This window comes from Dromaius novaehollandiae, chromosome 1 (assembly GCF_036370855.1).
Source record: "Dromaius novaehollandiae isolate bDroNov1 chromosome 1, bDroNov1.hap1, whole genome shotgun sequence".
In the NCBI taxonomy this organism is placed as follows: domain Eukaryota; kingdom Metazoa; phylum Chordata; class Aves; order Casuariiformes; family Dromaiidae; genus Dromaius; species Dromaius novaehollandiae.
Window position 1 is genome coordinate 148,141,136 of NC_088098.1, and position 22,087 is coordinate 148,163,222.

Sequence of the window (22,087 nt, forward strand, 5' to 3'; positions counted from 1 at the left end):
AATTTTTTTTTTCCTCAAGTCATCATGATGGCAATGGTGGTTGAAATGGTTTCCCACACCATCTTTCAAATTGTCAGACTCCATATTAACTTGCTTTCCCAGGAAAGCTCAGTCTACAGTCAAACTCCCCTTACTGAGAACACTTACCTCTACTTCTTCAATCTTTTTTCTTCTTAGATATACAGTCCCAGAATAAAAATGCTTTCTTCTTCTTGGAGGCTGGAGCTGGGTCCCAATGCAATACAGGAACAGAAGCAGACTGTGGACCACTGGCAGTATCCACAGTGATGCCTCACCTCTTCCTTCACACTGCACACCTTGCAGCCTTCCAGTCACCTTTCCATCAGCTGCACACTCAGCTGCAGCCTAGTGTTTAGCAGCCTTGTTTTTCCAAACCCTATGGAAAGGTGAGAGTCCACAGATGCAAATTCTTGAGGAGCACAGACAAATGTTTTCAAGAAGAAACCAGAGCACCTCTTCTGAACAGGCCTGACTGCCTTTATTGTTGTTATGGGCATTACAATACTTCCCAAAGGCCCTCTCCACAGGGCAGCGATATATGGAGCTAGGCACTATGCGCACACACACAGTAAAAGAGACCCACCCCAGAAGGAGCACCTATTTTGAAAAGAGAAACAGGCAAAGAGTTGAGAAGGGAAATATTGTTGCCTCATTTCACAAAGCTGAGCTTTGTGACCACAAGGCTTAACTGAGGTCACTTCATACGTGCACAGCACAGACAACAGAAATGCAAGTTCAGTTTTTCAGTAGTATTGCCACTACGCTATCAGACTTCCAATTCAGTGCATCTTAGTAACAGGTCCATTTCTTCCAGTTCATTATCTTTTGCAGGTATTGTGATGTGCTATGACAAAAGCACTGTTTGGCATCTCTGCAAAATTAAAACTCCTGCCAGGAATAGCATCAGCACCACAACCTTTATCCTGCGCTGACAATGAACAGCAGAAGCCACACGTGGACCTTTGTAGAGCAATAAAGATTGGGTGGGGGAGGAGGGAAGGGAATGCACTTAGTTGTCACATTTATCTCAGGGCTGCTGAAGATGACCGACTACAGGCATTGTAGTGGTTAAACTTTTTGCTGTCACTGCATCAGCCACCAATGTCTCAGCAGTCTCTTGCACCCATCTCTACAAAAGTAGTTTGCAAAGCAACCTGAAAGAGGCTGTGGGAAACCATTCCCACCATACCACACAAATGCATCTCCTGTGAGAGAACACCTTCTCAAGTGACTGCTGTAGATAGGATCCATTTCCAATGTATTTTTTATTGCTCTCATAATATTCAAAGCTAAATATCTTGCACTAGAAAGAAATCACAAATTTACAAGAAGCCTGTCACATACTGCACACGGATCTCAGAGGGAAGTACTTCTGCACATCTGGTGAAAATACCCAAGATGACCTAAATGCCCATTTCCTCTTTAAGCTCTGTTCCCAGAGACGAAACAAGAATTTAATTCTGAGACTCTGACAGACTAAGATCAGAGAAATCAGCTAAAAAAAGGCAAGCAAAATAAATCTCATAGCAAAAAGGACATACTGACTAGACAAGAAACCAACTGACAGGCGCTGCTGTGGTTTCTGCATATACAGGCACTGATACATTTGCTTCATGCAAAGCCTTGCCTGGGTAAGAAGGGCTCCCCAGATCGCACTTGATGTCAGCATAATGTCAGCTGATCTTCTGGCATCTGGCCTGTTCATATCTGTCCACTTCTGTTCTCTTTTTAATGCCAACATCTGTTCATGTTTTGCATTGACAGAGAAGGTCAAGAAGACCATAATAATACCTTAAACCTGATAATTAAATGATGCACTATTTCTAATTATTGTCTGCCCAGCCTAATGCCCCTTAAATTCAAAGTTCTGTCTTTTTCCTAAAAAACTATACAGAGCAAGTCTGGAAGCATCTGTTATCTCAAGTCTTATGTACACTCCTTATAGATCATTTTGGATGCAGAGAAAGCTCTTCAGAAAACACTTGGCCTCCCCAGGTTTCCAAGAATTAAATATATTGTAATCTTTTCTATCAATATATTTACAATATTCTGATTCCAAACAATCTTTATTTTTTTCTACAGTGCATAACTACCTCTCTGTTTCAAACCAGCATGCCCCATTTTCTGTACTTATACAATAATTTCAGTTGAATATTAATCTGTGAATCCTAACAAAAGAGACACCCAAGCCGAGGCATAGATTCATTCTGAGGCAACCATATGTTACTGTATGGCTTAAACATTACAGCTCCTTGCACTGTCGAACAAAATGTTACACTCTTGTGGGAATTGTCTACCTCTACTTATTTTGCTCGTTCAATACACTCCATACATTTTCTGAGTGAAGTTTTTCCTGTTGTCCTCACAATGCAAGACATTGTAAATCTCATGCCAGTCTTTGTGACCTATCACTGGTAGGTTCTTCAAATGCCTCAGAAAGAACAATTGTCAATGTTGGAGAAAGTAGATGCAAAGATTCATTGTTTTCTCAAGGCCATCTGCTGCACTGGGTAAACTAAACCAAAAAACAATAAAACTAAATGTGAAGCTGAATAATTTTGTTGACTATTCCTCATCACTTCTTATAAAATTTACTCCTCTTCATTTGCATCAGGAAAAAAGAGCTATAATGCAAGATTGCTGTGTTTACACAACAGACTTCTAATGATTTGTCTTTGTTTTCTCAACTCATCTTTTGCCAGTTATCCATCCCCTGCTTTAAACAGAGGAATCCTCTCCTCATATATTCCTCATTAGCAAGGTCATGAAAAGGAACTGCCTCCCTAGACAGATTTAAGGGCCTAGTTCTGTTATTCCTGCTCTTGGAAACCTTTGCCCTTACCAGGCGGGTTAGTCCTGTTGTTTAGTATCATACAGCGCTACATAGAGAAAGCACTGAGAAAGGCCAAGACGTATGTTGGCCAGTAGCAGATCTAATAAACACAAAAGCCAAAGTTAAAAGAAGAACCATTTTTCTTTCTCTCAAACTTCATTATTTCTCCTTTCAAAATAGATCATGTCACAATTCAATCAGAAGGAGTTATCTGCAAGCTCAAAAATTTTAAGTCACTAAGCGTGAATCCAACCTTTATCTGTGATGAGCTGTAAACTATTCCCCAGATTAGTGCCACCAAATATCAGTGGAACCATTCAAAGGTTATGGCACATGTTGGATAGTGTGTCAGAACCCAGACCGGCAGGAGCCTGAGGTGGGGAAAGCTTATTAAAAATGTTGATAATGGAAAATGATTTCTTTCATGATTAATCTAAATTTTGACATTCAGAACTTAATTGACTTCAGATCATTTGGGATTTTCCCCAAAATTAGGCCATGGAAAAGCTCACAAGAAGTAGCACCTCAGCATTTTTAATGTGGTTTCAAAACATCTGAAGGCTATATGTTTTATTTTAAGAACAGTCAGCCACAGATCTATGCATTCCAATTTATATATGTAATAAGAGAAAAAGGCAAAAAATACAAAAAACAAGCATTCTTAAAAATCAATTCAGAGTCTCCTTATTAAATAAACCATGTTCTTTTTCTTCAGGTACATAAACACACTGACAGATTGCCCCAAACAGACCATTGTGCACCATTCATTGACACTTCCAACAGATATGACACCTTTTTTCCACGTACATACTGGAAGACTGGGTGACATATCTGAGCTGTGGGGTTTTTTAAATCAATTTCATTTGTTTATGTGTAATCCAGAAGTATGTATTGCTGCATATATATATATATTTATTTATATTATTTTTACTTTGTTGTCTGTCAAAAGGTCTCATTGCATGGGATATTATCAATGAGACAGGAGAAGGTAGTAAGGGGAAATGTGAGATTACAGATGCTTCCAGATTTGCTCTGTATAGTTTTTTTTAGGAGAAGGACAGAACTCAGAGCCTTTGAATTTAAGGGGAATTAGATTGGACAGACAATAGTTGGGCATGCTGCATCATCTGATTATCAGGTTTAATGCTTTATTAGAGTCTTGCTGACCTTTTCCATCAACGCTTCTGTGCTTGGGTAAGGAAGCATGACTAAAAGGAAAACATTAGTAACTGCTACTTAGGCATAGTTTTTTGACACTTATATCCTGTGATTCTAACAAGGTCTTCATCCACTCAGGTTCCCATCAAATGTATGTCATACATTCAGTCAATTATTGACTAGATTCATCTAAGTCACCAAACAATTCCAGCTATACAGAAAAATGACATGCATAGCTCTAAATACAGCCTCTTGTCTGTAGCACAGTTCCACCAGCCTAAACAAATAAGATCATTTACATCATCCTTTTATATTAAAGGCAGTAAAATATACATTTTCTATTACTCTGCTCCCCTAATTCCACCTTCTTTTAATTCCATCTATGATGTACTTTAGCTATCTGGAACTGATGGCTACTTCTACACTTGCCTGTTGAGGTTCACAGTGGTCACAGACCACTGGTTCTTCCAACCTGTGCCACTGTGGAGCAGCAGCTGCCATTCCCAAACTCCCCTGGGCCACAAACCCACAGTTTCCTTGACAAGGAAATTAGCGTGGGAAGAAGCACAGGTGTCTTGGCATGGATCTTGCACAGAGACACTTGGGATATAACCCAGGCATACACCCAGAGATCCAGGAAACACACAGGTCACATTCTCCCCCTTACCTTCTCTCCAGATCACCTCACGATTTTTAACCCAAAACAGAAGAAAGTAAAGTTTCATCTCCTTTTTTACAAATAGACAACTGAAGCAGATAGAGTCTGAGGCTCAGATGCACAGAAGTTTCTAGGGCCTACCTGATATTCAGGCACTTAACTTTTAATGATTTTATCGATTACTTGCCTAATATTACTAAAGGAGTCTTGGCAACTGAATCTTAAGCTTTGACTAGTGCACTAAACATTGGACAAACTTTCTTGTGAGGTATTATTGAATAATTTTTGGACAATTCTTAGTTTTGGAAGGAAGAAATCTGTTTATCCATCACCCAACACTTGTAAAGCTGGTTTAATCAATGTAGAACTATTGAAGGAACAAAAAAAAATCTTACTCAATCAGAATATCACAATATTTCTGACAGCGGTTAGAATGTCACCATGATCTTTCCTTTACAGAATGTCTTTGTGATTGCTCAATTTCCTCATGAATCATTAGATGACAACTTCCAAGCTAAGCCTCTAAACCTGAAGAATAAATGACAGTCAGTCTTACAAAGGTGTGCTCCAAAGTGCATTCACTTTTGCAAGGTGAAGATTTCATAAACGCTCATGAAATCAGTTTGGAAATACAGAAGACCTACCGGAAAAAGCCCACTATAAGCACAAGATGACAGATACAAACGCAAGCTAGCAAGATCCACAAAGCCAAGTAATGTAAAAATATTTTATTGATTGCTATAATCCAAAATAGCATTAGCGCTCCATTAATTTCTCTTGGGAAAAAATCATTCTAACCACCCTTCATGAAAGGGCTTCTGAAATAGAATACAGTATACTCTGCCTTGCCAATTATATCAAGATTGAATGGTGACACCAAACTGAAGGAAAAAGATCAGATCTTCAACACGTTCTCAGTAAGAAATTGTGTGTCTAATACCAAGAATAGTCATTTATAGTTCCAGAACCATCCATTTTGCTTGAGAACCACCAAACTACCTCCAGCTCAGTTAACTGCCTCACAGCACTATTTCAGTGAGGAAATCACAAGTAAGGCCAAATACCAGCATCAAAGTGCAGTTTCCTTTACTCCTACTCATGCACAGCAGAGTGCGGAAACTGTGTGATCCACACCCATAACTATGGAAGGAATCTTAAAATACACAGGCTGTAATTCAGTTTAAAAGCTGTAGTTAAGATGGAAAAGGGAAATGACACATTAAAATTAAAGGAAGACTAGTAAAAGCTATCTTCACAGTAAGGCATTTCGAAAAGTGTGACTACTTTTCTTTTTACAGTAGGTCTAAAAAGGGATGAGACACAAGCAGTGCCTATTATTCAGTGTTCTTAAATAGCCTGCCTTTCTAGGAATCAACCTAATAGCCTGAAACCATACAAATACTGCTCAAATTATTTCAAAAGCACCTGACATTTTGTCAACTATCACATAAATCAGCTTAGTGTTTATTTTTATGGACTATAATTTAGAAAGCTGCTATCAGTACAAGCCCTTTTTTTTATGTTGTGATCGCACATTATTTCTACCCACTTTTTACCCCCTGCTCCCTCCTCCCAAAAATAATTGATTGTAGGTTCAAAAAAATATTGTGGAGACCTGACTGAGCCTTTTAAAAATAATAATAAGCTTTGCCTATCTGAATGAAACTGTTAGCAATTATAGCTTTTATAAGAGAGTGAGAAGAAAATAATTTTCTTAACCCACATTGAAAGCTTTCAACACAAGAAAGTAACAGATTTGGGTATTTTACGTGTGATCTCTGATTTGTTTTGTTTTGGAGAAAAGTCTTTTCAGCTCTATTGCTCTGATGTTCCACATCCCTAAGGACTAACAACCTGTAATCTAGCTACTAAAAAGAGAAAATATATAGTCTGTAGGCTTAAATTTTTCATTCAAATTCTCCTATAAAAAGTGGGAACCACAAAAATCAAGTTAAAAAAACAAATATATTGATTCCTCCTACAGATGCAACCCACAATGGGGAATAAAAGAATAGAAACACAAATAAAAAGTCATATTTTCAAGCTCTGTAGTGCCTCTGATCTTTTTAATAGGGTAAAAATTACTACAATCCATACATACCCATTATATGCAATTTGGGCATTGAAGAATGCCTGAGAGAGTCAGAAAACGCACTGAATTCTCCACTTAGACACAGGACAGGAAGAGTGTAATTTGGAGCACTTAAACTAAGCAGGAGCTAATTTAGGTGCCAGGAATCACCACTCTGGAAGCGTTCACTTCCCTCCATTAACTGCAGAGGGGCTGAAGTTAGGTGGTGCTAGTATGTCCCAATTAGGCTTAGCAAAAAGTACAAAATCCACAGAAGATGTACATAAATGCTGCAGCAGCTTAAGTGCTAACGTTAAATAGGGAGACCATCCGGTAAAAGCAGAGCTCAAAATAGAATACAGATGGGAAGAAGGATTTGGCTGCGAGGTATGAGATGTTTTTAGAAGGTGAGAGACAGAAACGGAGGAAATGTCAGAGCTGGGGAATCAAGACTCTCAGCAAGGCAAAGAAGATTGATGTTACTGTCAAGGGGAAAGAGTAAGCAATGTGACTTCCAGTTATACCAACCTGAGAGCAGTTCCTAGCGTCTGGTCTCAGAAGGAGAGAAGTTAATGGCACTCTGGTGGCTTTCTGACGGCTGCGCAAGGGAGCTGGAGAGGTAGAAGGCAAAGTAGTTTAGAGGCAGGAAATGGAGAAGAAATGGCAAAACTGCACAGCAAGTCTCTTAGGTGAAAGTGTGTCCAGGCAAGCTGAACAATAGGGCTAAGAGTATGATGGAGAAAGATCCAAGAAGGCAGATTCAGGAGGTGAGTAATTGGAAGAGACGCCTGACCCAGCAAGCTGACTGGTAGAAAGCAAATACAAGAAAAACAAGATGCTTGGGGAAGCTCTGCAATGGTAAAAGGAGAGAGAGAAAAGAGCCAAGAGGACCTGTGAAGAGATAATCAGAAAAGCTTTATAAAAAGTATTGATTTGGCAAGAAAAACAATGTTTGCCAAGTCTCCAAAAAAATACTTTTTCATCTCTGTTTCCTCATCGTGACTTTAGTTCTAAGGCTGTTAAGACTTAGCTGTGCTCATTCAAAGTGATAAGAACTCCTTCACTGACAAAAGATGACCGAAGAGCTGCAGGTTTCAGTTTGGAAAAAGGTTCCAATCACATCTTTACATTGACATAGTCAGATGTGAACCTACTGCTCCTTAAAAGTTTGTGTGTGACTTGCAGGAAAGCAAGTGAGAAACTAAATCACACAACTCTACAGCAGAGGTTTCAAAATTTGTTCCCTGAAGCGGATGAAGCCTCTCTCATCCCAGTGGATGGACCACTTATCATCATTAGGTTATGTGGCAAAAAGCTTGTCTCCACAAGCACAAAGGAGCACAGAGAGTCAAGGGCAGGTGGGGGGACCTGAGAAATACCCTGCCTCAGTTACTCCCAGGCCCATCAAGGGCTCATCTCCGCAAGCACAGAGGAGCCTAGAGGCACAAGGGTAGGTGGGTGTGGTGGACAGACGAATGAATCTTTTTGCCTTAAACATTTCTTGGTGCATGGGGTGCAGGCAGGCCATAACCCCAAACAAGCCATCTGTCCCTGTCAGAAACAGGACTGGGCTGCTGCAAACCCCGAAATGGTCTCCCTGCAACCACCCGGGACACACCGAGCCTGCACTGAACGAGACCACAAGCGGGCAGAGACTTTGGGATCTGGACTGTAAATTATTGTCCGTTTTTAGCACAACTTCTATAAAACTTGCTTGGCATGAGTGGCAAAATTTGCTGAAGCCTTAGGCCGCACTCCCTAGTTCGGTGAGAAAGGGCCCCAGAGCTGGTGCAGGCGGGAACGATAAGGGAGTTACCAGCAGTTTGCATCTGAAACAGTGCTAATTGCTGGAGTTACCACCTCTTTGTCAGGACCTTGAGAGACAATAGCAGAACCCGAGGAATGGAGACACACCTGTGGAAGAAACTGCAGCAGAAAACAGCCTGCCTAGGAACAACGATGAGATCCAGTAAGGAGCAGGAGACCCCAGGCCCAGAAAATTACTATTGGTCCAAACTACCGCGTGACGGGTGGAGAGCTTAGACTGGAAGGTATAATTGTCCAGGGATTTCTTTGTTTGGGGTCCCTCTCCGGAGGTACCCAACTCGAGCTGTGTGAAGAGGACCCACCTACCACCAGACAGAAGCCCCCGCCCCCCCCCCCCCCCGAGACTCCCAAAGGAAGAGGACCAACGGGACGCCGCTGGATCCACAGGTGGTGATATCTTCTCTCTCTCTCTCTCTCTCTCTCTCTCTCTCTCTCTCTCTCTCTCCCCCCCCCTCCCTCCCTGTCCCCCTCTCCCTCTCTCTCCCCTCTCTCTCTCTCCCCTCTCTCTCTCTCTCTCTCTCTCCCCTCTCTTTTTCCCTCTCCTTTGTTGAATCTGTTTGAAACGTGTGACACGGGACTTGTCTAGCTAGTTGCAGCATTCGCCATTGAATTATCCTACTTGACCACATGCCTTATCTTTGTGTTAATAAATCTTAAACTGGTTGGCTGGTGTCGTTTCACCTTAATTCAGTCCAAGGGCATCACGAACTTGGTCATTGGTCCCAAGGGGAGGGAGGTCATCCTGAACGACTCCTTTCAGGCCGCGACAGTGGGGAACCCAAACTACCTGCTCGGAGGACCAGACACCCTGTCCAGGCCCTGCCAGGGCTGCCCAGGAGAGCGCCAGCCCCACGGTCCAGGTGGGAAACCCCTCACGGTGAGTCAAAGGGAGCAGCAATCCCCATCACCTCTCAGACTGAGGGCATCACTGCCTGGCGGTGTGGGATGCATTGTGGGATACAGGGGAAGAGCATCTGGGAACTGTGCAAGACTTATTATGGGATGTTTAGGGGAGGAACCAAAGGCGGAGAAAGTATTTAAGGTCTTCTTGGCCTCTTTAACCCAACTGAATAGAAGGAAAAGCAACACCATGCAACTTTCCATCACTTCACAGACCGCAGATCAAAAACTCCAGGGCTGCCATTAAGCAATGCCCAAATGTTTGGCTACTAAAGCTGCAAAACGGGAGATAAGCAAATCTCCAATGATCCCTGAACATGCTCTAGTTCAGTTACAGAAAACACATGACACATCGAGCTTGGATGCAGTTTTAGGTCACTGAAACTACGTTTCACGTTCCTGAAACTAGTGGGCCTTTAGCTCATGACAGAAATACTGCTTTACAGCCATTACAGTTTTCTCAAAGTGTAACTCTGGTGTTTGGCTCTAGTGCAATTTTTCAGAATTGTGAGGCACTGAGAGAAAAGCCAACAAGAAGAGAAAAAAAGATTTTAATAGCTCTGGAAGAACTGCTCTACAGAGCTTCCACGGGGAATTTTAGTGTATTGGCTATGGGCCTGGAAAGGTGCTGTGCCAGAATGGCTTGGCCTCTAATACTGCAGAACACACATACATAGAAAAAGGCAAAAAACAGTACCACAAGGCTTAGGCCCCTTATGACACTCAATTGTCAAAATCCTGAAGTGTATAACACAGCTGCCTGAAACAGTTGCTACATGTTGTCCTCTTCAAGTCCACACACTGTTCTTTATACAGTAAGGACTAAATTTCACAGGGCAAAAGCCAGACAAATGCTGCCTGGAAATTTGGGTGGAACTCAGCTTATTTCAAGAAACACAATGCATATAGTCGCTGCTCTCCTGCCAGGGTCCTTTTCCTGATTTATTTTTGTTATGCGCTCTTTCAGCTGAGCACTGCCACAACAAACTTGTAATTATGAAGCCTTCTTGAGGAGATGGATGACAAAAGCGGCAGGAAGGGATAAGTAACAGGGCTGCTTCCTTCCATCCTGAAAGGCTTTTTGGCCTCTCATGCTCCCTTTTCCTCAGAAGTCTCACCATCTTCAGTTTGCTCGCAGTTCAAAGAACAGCGGAGGAATGTGGGGAAAAGGTAGATAAGTAGACAAATAAGCAGAAATAGGGTATTCCAGTCTCAAACACTGGCTGTCTAGTTTCTAAAAAACTAATGGCAGTAACAACTGAAGTACAAGACAAATCTGTTTTAGGCACAGCATTGCGGAGAATAAAGCATCAGTCAGAAGGAAAACTTGTCCTTAGCTCACATGACTCTCAACATGCTCCAGTTTGTGCACCCAAACTGACCAATTCTAGTTTTTCAAAATAGCCTGAAATTAATTCTAGCAAGAAACAAGCCACAGGATAGCATCTTTACTATTCAATTTGGGACAACACTGAGAGCATCTGGTGCAGAGCAGGATATCTCTAAGCTAATCACTAAATTGATATCAAGTCCCAGTGGGCTTCTACTATCATCTACATGCACAAATAAGAGCCAATTAAGGAAAAGTGTTATTCCCTCTTCTCTCCCTTCAACCTCTCAAGCTGAGAGTTAACACCCCAAAAAGAAAAAAAAATTCATATAAGCAGTTAAATCGATATGTCTTATTTTAGACAGAGATTATGTAGTGAAACATCCAAAGAGTATTCAATCTTCTGGAAAATATGTATCATTTGGTCATTTGAACAAGCAAAATATATCCACTTTTTTACAGCATACAGATTGAGACATGGGTGCTAAAGAAGACTTGTGGGTTTGGGCTGCTTAAGAGCTGCGTCTCACTTCTGTCCCACAGTCAAATCCTTATTCTTATTTGCAAGTAAAAACACAAAATAAAATCGATCAGCTAGTTTTTTAGTCAATTTGCTCTGGTTTGCCAAGCCTACCTGCTTTGTCACCTTTCAAATGATTAAAATGGACCTCTCACAAAATCATGCAGAGCTGATGACCTACCTGAAAAACATGCCTATAAGCAGGTGTCATGTTTAAAAGTAAAGGCAGGAACTGAATCTTCTCCTGGCAACTTTTAAGTAATGTAAACTTTATGCCAAGGAAGTAATTCTTGTATTTAGAAGAAATCCTCTAATGGATTTCTTGAAAAAAATGTTGTTTAGAACAGGAAGCTACACGGACTACAAAGCTAGCATCATTTTAAATTGTTTGGCAAATACAGCAAACATATATTCAAGTTGAGAGCACAGAGGTACAGACCTACCCATCTTACTGCATAGGTCCATACTCATCCACATATAGCTTAATGCTGCACCAACAAATGGAAAAATCAGACCAAAGACAGGTACATATGCAAAGAAAATTAAGGGAGAAAAACATCTTAGGATGGAACCACAAGGAGGGGCACCACATTGACAGGGTATACTTCTCAGTCACTGTGTTGTTGTGAGGCTGGAGCAGTGTCAAAAATTTTAAATCTATACACCACACCAGGAATTATAAACCTTCTGATATTTGATGTTTTCCTTAGAGGCTCAGTTTCTAACACTGTGAGACTAAGAGAAAGCCTTAGATCTTACTTCTAAAGTTAAATAACCAACATTGCAAATATCTTTTCTTACATGATTTATCAAAGTGAAGTCTGAAGACATGGATCACAGAGGTTAAAGTGCTGTAACTCAATTAAAAGAACCACCAATTTAGGACTATTTAAAGCCTCACCAATATGTAAACCTACATGGTTATTTAATGAGCCCAAATAGTGAGTTTTCACCATTGGCCACATTGCAGCTGCACCCAAACCAGCTTCCAGTTTCCTGGACCAGAGTATTGCAGAAGTGTTTGGCCCAAGCTCAGCAGCAGAAAAGAGGAGTCTGGGCTGTTACAAACCAACAGTCTGTTCATTTTGAAGGGAGAGGGACAGGAAATGGGGAAGAACAGCCACAGAGAAGCTGCTGGGAGACTGGCAGGAGGCCTTGGGGACCTGCAGCCATAGCGTATCAGCCACAGGACCAGAAGAACCAGCCAGCCCAGCAAAAGACCATCATCTCCGCTCGCCTGTAAAGAAACCTTCCAGCAAGGCCAGCCGTGTCTGAAACAAGCTTGCATCTTGAGACATGACCAAGCAAAGAATTCCTAACATTGCAGCCGCCTGCTCTGCACGTGAAAATGCATATGATAATCAAAACAGGCGCATAAGGACACACACCTGCAGTATGGGAGAGTAGGTCCTACCCACAGGCATATGTTTTCCTCTTTTTATCCAGCAATCATACAAAAGTAAGGCTTAATTCAGTGTAGTAACACTGCAGTATTAACATGTGTATGGGGCAGAATGAATTGACACTTATTTTTCCTATAATACACGATGTCCTTTAAAAGACTGATATGATTACAGGACTGGTCAGGAATGACATACGTCACAGAAGAGATACAACTAATACCTACTACCCAACCCAAATACGATTCCATAAAAACAACACTTTTAGAACAGAATATATATATATATTTAGGAACAATGCATAGAATCAAAATAGCGTAAAAAGATCTTAGACACAAGAAAAACACTGATGCGACAGACAGGAATGCCATTCTTGGGCTCAGAAGACCTGCCTGTCAAGAAGATTAGACATGTTGCATTTACGACTACCAAGATAAAAGCTCAAGATCAAGGTACTGAAGCTTAACAAGTTACAACCATCAACTGAACCACAGCAAACACAAAGCAAAGTCACTTAGCTTAACCTCACACCACTGTGAACTAAACAAAAATAAATTTCCTTACACTTGCAGCAAGGTAAGAATATGCTTGCATAGGATTACTACAGCTCAGAGACTATATGTTGGCCTGTTGAACAGCAGTAACAGAATAAGGAGCCCAGTCCTCAAAGCACCGACCTGAAGAGATGAAACAGACCAAATGCATCTTTTATAAGACGGATTGCTCACAGATCAAGCGCTGCTGAAGCCATGAAGGAATAACATATTTTGACCTATCAGACTATCCCTGGGAGAGACTGTTGCTTGGTGAACATAACAGTAACACACGCAAAGAAGTAAGTTAGGAGACAGGTGAATCAAGGATAAAATTGAGACTTACCACTCAGAGGTCTTTCCTTTAAAAATCAAGATTGTTATTCAGGTCCATTAATCCACTACTACCATCAGGATCAGAGAGATTTCAAGATGACAGCTGTAAAATAAGGCAGAGGTTTTGCAGTTAATAGTTCTGCAGACAAATCAGTGATACACTGGACTTCTCAAGCAATTATATTAAAGAAACTTCTGGGACAAATTTCCTATGATATTTACCAATTTTTAGCATAATAAAAATATGAGCAAGTACTGCGCTTAATCTTTTAACATTATTTTAGACAGTCTATACCTGACATCACCCTAAATTTTCTGTATGTCAGCAGTTCTAGTAATGCTTTTTTGCTTCTTGATCATGAACTTTTGCTTTTTTTTCTCCCACAACCACAGAAAAAGTGAACTAGTTGCCTTCATAAAACAACAGTCCCTTTTTCTCAGAAGCAGAACAACATCACCGTCAGACTTTCCCCTAAAACACAGTGATATCAGGCATCACCGGGTAATCCCTTTATACAGGATTAGTCTAGATACTTCCGCCCCCGACTCTTCATCTGAGACTTCATAGCCACACACCCATAAACAAAGCCCCCTTCATATCTCCCTCCATTAACTCTTTCTAATTTGCCCTTGCAAAAAGCTCAGGGATAAACTAGCCTTCCCTGTGGTTGTAGGTAATTTCTTTCTGGGAAGTTATTTTAAGCACTGACTTCAGTCAGACATCTTCTTGTTCTGTAGGTAACTTCACGGATGTAAGTGCGACACAACAGCAACAGAAGAAAAGCACCAACATTTGACTTAAGTGGTTTCCATTATTTAGGATTGGGTGGAACACCCAATTTTCAAAGTCCCAGTTGCCAGCCGTGCCTGGGGATCTCCAAGGATAACTGCCAAAGTCACAAGAGGAATCCAATATGCATCCTCAATAAACATGTAAGTGTCTCAACAACCTTGTGCAAGTGCGTCCCCTTCAGAAGTCAGATAGGAAATACTACTGAATAAATACGCATAGCTCTGAATCGCTTCACTTTGTATGGCTGAAGTACTCTATTTAGCAATGAATTAAAAAAAAAAAAAGTGTGCCAGAGAATCTGTGGGGACTCACAGTACATCAGAAGGAGTGCCTAGCAAAGCCTAACGCATCCAACATATTCTTAACAACTACTTCCATGCTTCATGCTGAATACAGCAAAACCACTTTAAATATTCCATTGGCAGGAATTAAAAGCATTAAGAGAACAAAAAATATTTAACTCTGCAGAGACCTCAGGCTCCTCTGACTACATCTGTTGCTTTCAGATAGTTACACCCAAGTTCAGGTTGAATCTGTTGGTGCTTTAGACCTCAGCTTGCGACTGCTTGCACCAGGTATCCCCAGAACCCTTCAGCAGAAAGATTTCATGGTGACTAGTTATCCGATTTTTCACCTCTTTATTATAATGCTTTCTAACATGCCAACTGTAGAGGCCTAAGCAAGCTGGTTCAAGCCAGACTGGTGCTGGTCCCATCAGCAAAACCTGAAGAAGGAACAACCTGAGCCGGTTGCTCGCTCCCACCCTATGCCCCTCACCATACTCATGCCACCTACAGGCAAAGCGTGAATGACTGGGTTAGAGTCCACACAAACACGAGTGCACAGGCATCCTCTCTAAAAATGGTAATGCAAGGAAGCACATCCTGTTTCAGCTGGTTTCTAACAGTTATAATAAGCTCTTAACTTTGCTTAAACCATGTTTAACTATCAGCCTTGTATTTTGCTTTCCAATTAACCACTTCTTAGTTCCAAAGGTCTGCAAGTAGACAGGAGACACCAAAGCTAAATCAGTGCTTTCCTGTTCCCCAAAGAAACTACATGCAGCCAGCTCAACACCCCCCTGCAAGCGCTAAACCCTTCAGATTTTCTTGGTGAACCAGAATATGATGCCATTTTGGTTTAAAAGAAATTACTTTTTTTCTTCTAAAACCAAAGAGCGGAAAGCCCTAGTAGTATTTTTCTTTTCTGTATATTGCTTGTTATCTTTCCTCATGTTTGCTTGCCTTATTTCACACTTCCTGAGGATTTACATTCCAGCAGGGAACAACAGCAGCTCAGTTAAAAGTTGCTTTCAGTGGTCCAATGGAAGCTTTTTTCCTTTTATGTACACCACGAAAAAGAAATACATACATTTTTATAATTATGAATGATATTTCCTCTGTCTGTTCACATGATGAATTACAAATGATTTCCCTCCTTCTCAATCTGCTTTGCTCTGAAGTTCTACCTTTGCAGGAGCAGTCATTACATGTTAAAATCATTAAGATGAGACATTCAGTTAAAATATAAATCCTGTGTAAAGTATCTCACTGTACTTAAACAGCAAACTGTGTATTAGAAAGTAACACCATTTTGCACCATTTACAGCTGCGGATGTCTAAACATCACTACAGGGGTCAGATGCTTGCTATGTGTTTTCTTTAGATTGCACGGTTTTAGAGGCAGAAATCTAAGTCTATTAGATTGAGACTTGACAATGCAAGAAGGTGACCTTTTGCTGTAAAGCAGGCAACATCTGTCTCTGCCTAAAACTAACAGTGAGTGTTTATCATGTGACTTTCAGGTTTAATTGTCTGTAACAATCCTAGCCAGTACAGACCACAGTAGGAAAGTGAGTTAATGAACTTACAACGAATGCAGCAATTGTTACAAATACAAAATTATGAGGATGTTTTAAAAACAGAAACTCCTTCCTGCCTAGATTATGTATGTTTATCTCGCAACAAACATTTAAAGGCACTTTTTCCATCCGCAGTCTCTAAGATTTTCATAGAAATAAGGGTTTGATCCAAAACTCACTGATGTCAGTGATGTCAGAGGAAGAGACAAACAAGACAATAAAAGAGGAAAATATTGTGGTTGTAAAAGGTCTGTTCTGACCAGTCGAGCGTCTGGCTTTAGCAATCTGTAATGACATGAACAAGAGCAGAGAACAAAGACTCCTGAGCTTAAGACTTGGTAGATACAAGCAAAGATGAGGCTGATTTTAGTGCTGTCTTGGTTCTCTGTGTACTTAGCATCATTCACTCTATTCACACACTGTGACCTATTTATGTTCCTGCAACAAAACACGGGCTTGAAATTCTTCTTTAAAAAGAGATTGTTTGGAAAAAGACTGGAAAAAATTACATCACTTCATCCTGTCTTCTCTTACGTACAAATTTTTCCAGTCTGTTCTCCCTGCTACCTGAATACACACTCCTTACAACCCTGCAGCTGAATTTCGGAGTTTGTGTGTGTATAGGCAAGTTATATGTATACATAAGTTCACATATTTGCAAATGCTTCTCCCCCAGAGCTGTGTATACCCCTATTTCTGACCAGAATCCCATCCACAGATGTCCTTATTTATTTGTTCTCTCTGTGATTTAAGCCACAAAATAATCAATGTCACTTTTCAGAATTTTTCTTAAGAAAATTTGTCATTATCAGGTCAAGTTCAAAAAGGAAAGCAGCCAACAGGTCAAAAGAAAGAAAACATAGTATTTTTATAGGCCTTCTCATTGTAGAGAGCTTCTGAGTAACACACTCTACAAGAGACAGCTACCAACTGTTTCCAGTTTCACTGAAATTAAAAATAAATCTCAAGGGTAGCAACAATTCTGTCCAACAAATAAATGATCATAGTAATTTACTGTCATGAGTCCTCTCCTTTTTTACGCTTCATTCTCCTTAACCAATAAAAAGCCCTCGTTTCAATTTCTCATGCATTAAACCAATTCTGTGTATTAAAGCTTACATTCACATTGCAAGGGAAAAATCATATGGCAAAAAACGCATCCTTTTCCCCATGCAAAACCATTTTTGATTGCACTGTATTTAACTGCCACAGACCTCATATCCCAGTGTAAAACTAAGCTTCCATCACAAACATACAAACCGTATTTAGGACCCGAACTTTCATCTCATTCAACTGTCCAGACCAGAGGCATTCCTGATCGCTAGCCAAAAATGTCCGGCAGGACAACCTGGGAGACCCATCGTCCCTACGCAGCAGGAGCTCAGTTAGGAACCACAACTAACGGGAAGGCCAAATGCTCAGCCCAGGAGCATGGTGGCAGCAGAGCAGGCTCTGCTCATCCATAGCCACTTGCCCCGGCTGCCGGTGGCCACCTCAGAATCACAGAATGGTTGAGGCTGGAAGGCATCTCTGGAGGTCGTCTAGTCCAACCCCCCTGCTCAAGCAGGGTCACCTACAGCATGTTGCCCAGGATTGTGCCCAGACAGCTTTTGAATATCTCCAAGGAAGGACACTCCACAACCTCTCTGGGCAACCTGTTTCAGTGCTCTGTCACCCTCACAGTAAAGAAGTTTCCTCATGCTTAGACAGAGCTTCCTGTGTTTCAGTTTGTGCCCGTTGCCTCTCGTCCTGTCGCTGGACAAAACGCGAAGCAGGAAAGGAGAGGAAAGCCTGCAAATTCAAATGCAGGTGATGACTTGTACTAACAAATCAACAAAAACACCCCAAAGCCTGAACAACTACTATGGTATCTGTGTGTATACTTCCACCTGAGATGTTTGAAAATGAGTACAGCTCTCACCAGTCAACAGATATATATAGCCTAGTGAGCCTTGTCACATTTTTCCCCCCATGATGCAAGCAGCCAAAAATAGATGTGGGAAACCAAAAATATCCAATGAGTTTTGTGGGATTTGTTTTCTTTACTTAAAAAGGGAGGGAAGGAAGAAAGAAAAAAAAAGATACATCATGCAATACATTTAATTTAGAAATATCTGGGGAAAAAAAGAGAATGACAGACACCAATTTACCATCTGAAACGAGGTCAGAAGTTTTACAGTATACCAAAATAAAAACACACAAAAAGATAGAACTGTGTCAAACCCAGAGAAAGACAGAACGTATGTTTACATTGTGTAAACACCATCATTAGATGCAGTAGACATTGCTATCTATTAATTAGACATAAGAATATAAACATTCTCTTTGTCGTCTTCTATTTAATTCACAATCAATCAGAAGAAAACAACAAGGAATTTGACCAGCCTACAGATGCTGTTGTCCCATGCTTGACCTCTAACAGTTTGCTTTTCACCAAGAAAACATTCCAAACACAAAAATATCTTGCCGAAATGTACTTTTACATGAACTCAAGAAGTACATTCTTCTTCAAACCTATTGCTGATTCTCTTGAATATTTTTTCACTAACTTTAAAGTCAAAGAAAATCTGCAACCACAGACATTGAAAAACAAATATAAAGTTCTGAAAATATTGGTGAAAGTGATAGCTTAAATCATGAAAAGAAATCTCTCCAAACAAATATTTTCTTCACAAAATAGAAATAAGTACCTCCCGTATTTGCTTTGTTGGTCATTACTACTGAGAAAATCTATTTACTGAGAAAATCTATTTTAATCATGCTATGTTGTTAAAGGCTGCTGGATGTTGTTGGCTGGTTTATTTTAAAGTTATATATTGAGAGAAGTGAAAACCAACATACAAAGCTTACTACACCTGCTTTGGGGAAAAAGGCGTGGAGACAAAGAAAAGATTCTTTCCAGCTTGAGATCTTTAAGTATTTCTATTGCCCACAACATTGTACTTTAATGAGAAGTGATTTTACAGAGTTTTACTAAATAGATGACTTTTACTACTCTAGCAGAGGCAAGATAACGCTGAATTTTCATTTATTGGTGGTATGTGCTCATTTAGAAAATAGAATTGTTAATACCTATGTCACCAATTAGAGTTCAAGCTTTACTATAATTTTAGTTGAGAAAAGTTTTCTCCAAAATCTAGAATCTACGATTTCTAAAGAATTTAGGAAGTGTATGATGTCACAGTTATAGATACTGAAACTTTGGCATATAAATGTAAAACTGTGGTTCTAACAAGTTTGTTAGCTATTTGTAGAGTGAAATGTTAATGAAAAAATCCTAGAAAATATATGTCTGCGTATATAAAAGTGATCACTATGCAGAGTTTCCTGGCAAAATGCAAGGATAGTAATTAGTGATGTGCGTTCCCACTAAAAAGTAAAGCTTATTATATCCTTTTTTATTACAACTAGAATATATGCCCAGAAGAATGTGCAGAATTTTTTCACGCAAATGTTTTCAAATGGGATTAAACACTACACTACATTTCAGTTTCCTGTTTCTTGTTTAAGCGTCGAGCAGAAATAGACTCCTTTAAAAGCAGAAACGTTAAATCCAAGGAGAAGACAAGTGCTTCATGTTCTTTAAAGCAAGCTGCTGGTCTGAATTAAGGAAAAAAGTAAAACCACTTTGCTCAGTTGAGCTTGTAAGTTTAAGAAACATTTCTGGACAGGAGCTTTGAAAATGATCTTTTCAATGTTTGTATGAAACCAAGGTGATCTAAACAAAGAGGTCTTTTTCTCTGTAGGCGTCTTTTTTCATTAAAAACAGGCCTTCCAGTTCAAGGCCTGCAGGGTGAAGGAAAATATGCTGCTGCTGCTCAAACTTTACACACTATTTGTTTAAGACTTAATTCTTCAGAGCTGTCAAAGCACAACCTCTCAGCAGTGCAAAGCTTCAGCAAAAAAAATGACATTCACAAATACCTTAGGGCTGTCAAGGGGAGAGCTGGATTGCAGCAGAGGTGGCAGGAAAGCCTGCTACAATGGAAAATTCCCATGCATGTTTAGTTAAAAAAAGAAAAAAGAAAAGACCTTCCGAATGACCATTTTGATTGGGGCTCCCCAGTCAAAGAGAGCACGCAGCGTCCCAGATAGTCTCAACACACTAGCAGCGCCCTCCTTTCCCCTTCCCCTCCTGCTCCCAGCAGCGAGAGAAACTGGGGAGCCCCGAGAGCCCCAATGCCGACCCGCACAACTACGATGTACGTGTGCCCACTGCCCAGGCCCGCTGCATGCTCCCCCGGGGACCCAGGCTGCCTTATTCAGCTGGCGTTAGGTGCAGCAGTATCCCACTTGAATGTCAAGGAAGACCACATTTCTCCACTCAGCTCCAGTCTTGTAACTCTTAAACTGCCAATGCACCAGGAGAAAAACGTATCTAGTACCGAGCTGTAAATGCCTGTTTCAGCAGAGAGCATGCTGTTCTAGATCCTGGCCATAAACATGCTGCAGGGAGGAAATTAGGTGAGAAGTTTCTTCTTGTACGTGCACAAGAACCTAAAGAGAGCTCTACCTAAATTATGCCATGATAGCTCCCGTTCTGTCCTGCACTGGCCCTTTTGTGTCTGTAAAAAGTATCTGTTACAACCAGATCTAGACCATCAGTGCAGATTACTCACTGACACACCATTACTAATCTGGGCCTCACGCCATCATTTGTCAGTCAAGACTAATTAAAGAGATTTAGCAATATCAAAAATATAATTCAGCATTCCTGGTGCTGTTTAGAAAACTGTGATGACAGCTTCATATGTATTAAGACTGGTGACCATCCACAAAATTTCATGCTGCTGTATCCAAAGAATTTATCTCCAGCCAGCCATTTGAACTGTGGATGGAAAAGGAGGTGGGTATAGGAGATGGTTAGATCCAACAGAGTATCATTATGCAAATATCCTTTTCTAGAAAGACTAAAGCTCCAGCATTAAAAATATAAACTTTGTGCAATGCTGTCTCAAGTGCTGCATTCACATTTTCTAAACATGTTAATATTTTTATGCTAATATCAAATTAAAACTCAAGACATTAAAAATACAGGCAACTGATTTTGGTACATTCCACATCTTAATATAATAATTATTTAAATGCGTTATCAAACTGCAAGAATGTTCCCCCCCCCCCACCAAACTTCCTCTTTCATTTCAACTTTGCCCAAAATCAGCGCTCCAACAACAGGGCAAACTTACTTTGCTTCACACCATTTTTCTGGCAACAACTAATGGAAGCAAGCTATATAAGAGTGCCATAGCAAAAGCCGCGGTATCAGCAATGTAAAGGAGCAGACAGCAGCAGATTTTCTTTGACTCCTCACTTGAGAACTTGTCTCCTTTTCTATCTAAAAGCAAACATCTAGTGCTCTGAATATTGAAATTCAGTTAGAGCCTGGGAAGTTGAACCACTGCCAAACAACAGATTTCAGATTCAGGCAGCCAGAAAAGAGAAAATCCAACTCTGACAGGTAGAGTCGACTGCTGCTATATGAAGCTATGCCTTCGTTTGGAGGATCTGTATCCCAGTTTTGTTAGCAAATGCTTTTCAGAGGGAAGTAGGCCAGTCAGCCTGACAGTGAGAAAAAATGACAGCAGCACATCTCCAAAGCCTTCCAAAGTGTTGCACGCTTCTCTCTTCACCCCCAAACCCCCATGTTTTCCAGTAAAAATTGTCTTCGTGGAGACATCACGCACGTCCCAGTCCAGCTCCAAGCTCCTCCTGTTCGCTAGAGAGGAGCGCAGTCCCTTACTACTCATCTTAGAAACTTTGCTCATCATCCACGTCATTTCAAGGATTTCCACACTACTTGTCACTCCGCCAGTGACATTTCTCTGTGACTTTCTGGGTTTAAATCC

The 22,087-nt window shown here is 40.6% G+C and overlaps 1 protein-coding gene across 22 annotated transcripts in view; it reads right to left on the minus strand.

Annotated features, from left to right (window-relative positions):
• The window catches only part of INPP4A (inositol polyphosphate-4-phosphatase type I A), a 132,472-nt gene that overhangs the window by 96,008 nt on the left and 14,377 nt on the right, over window positions 1-22,087 (minus strand). For 17 of the 22 annotated variants that reach the window (XM_064502213.1, XM_064502205.1, XM_064502167.1 and 14 more), the window contains exon 2: window positions 13,598-13,690. The exons of 1 other annotated variant lie outside the window; for it this stretch is intronic. The gene's annotated coding sequence lies outside the window, so the exon portion shown is untranslated. Of the gene's footprint in view, window positions 1-7,269; window positions 7,353-13,597; window positions 13,691-22,087 lie in introns of all 22 variants that reach the window. 4 more of the 22 variants (XM_064502061.1, XM_064502098.1, XM_064502106.1 and 1 more) reach the window with 1 other exon arrangement.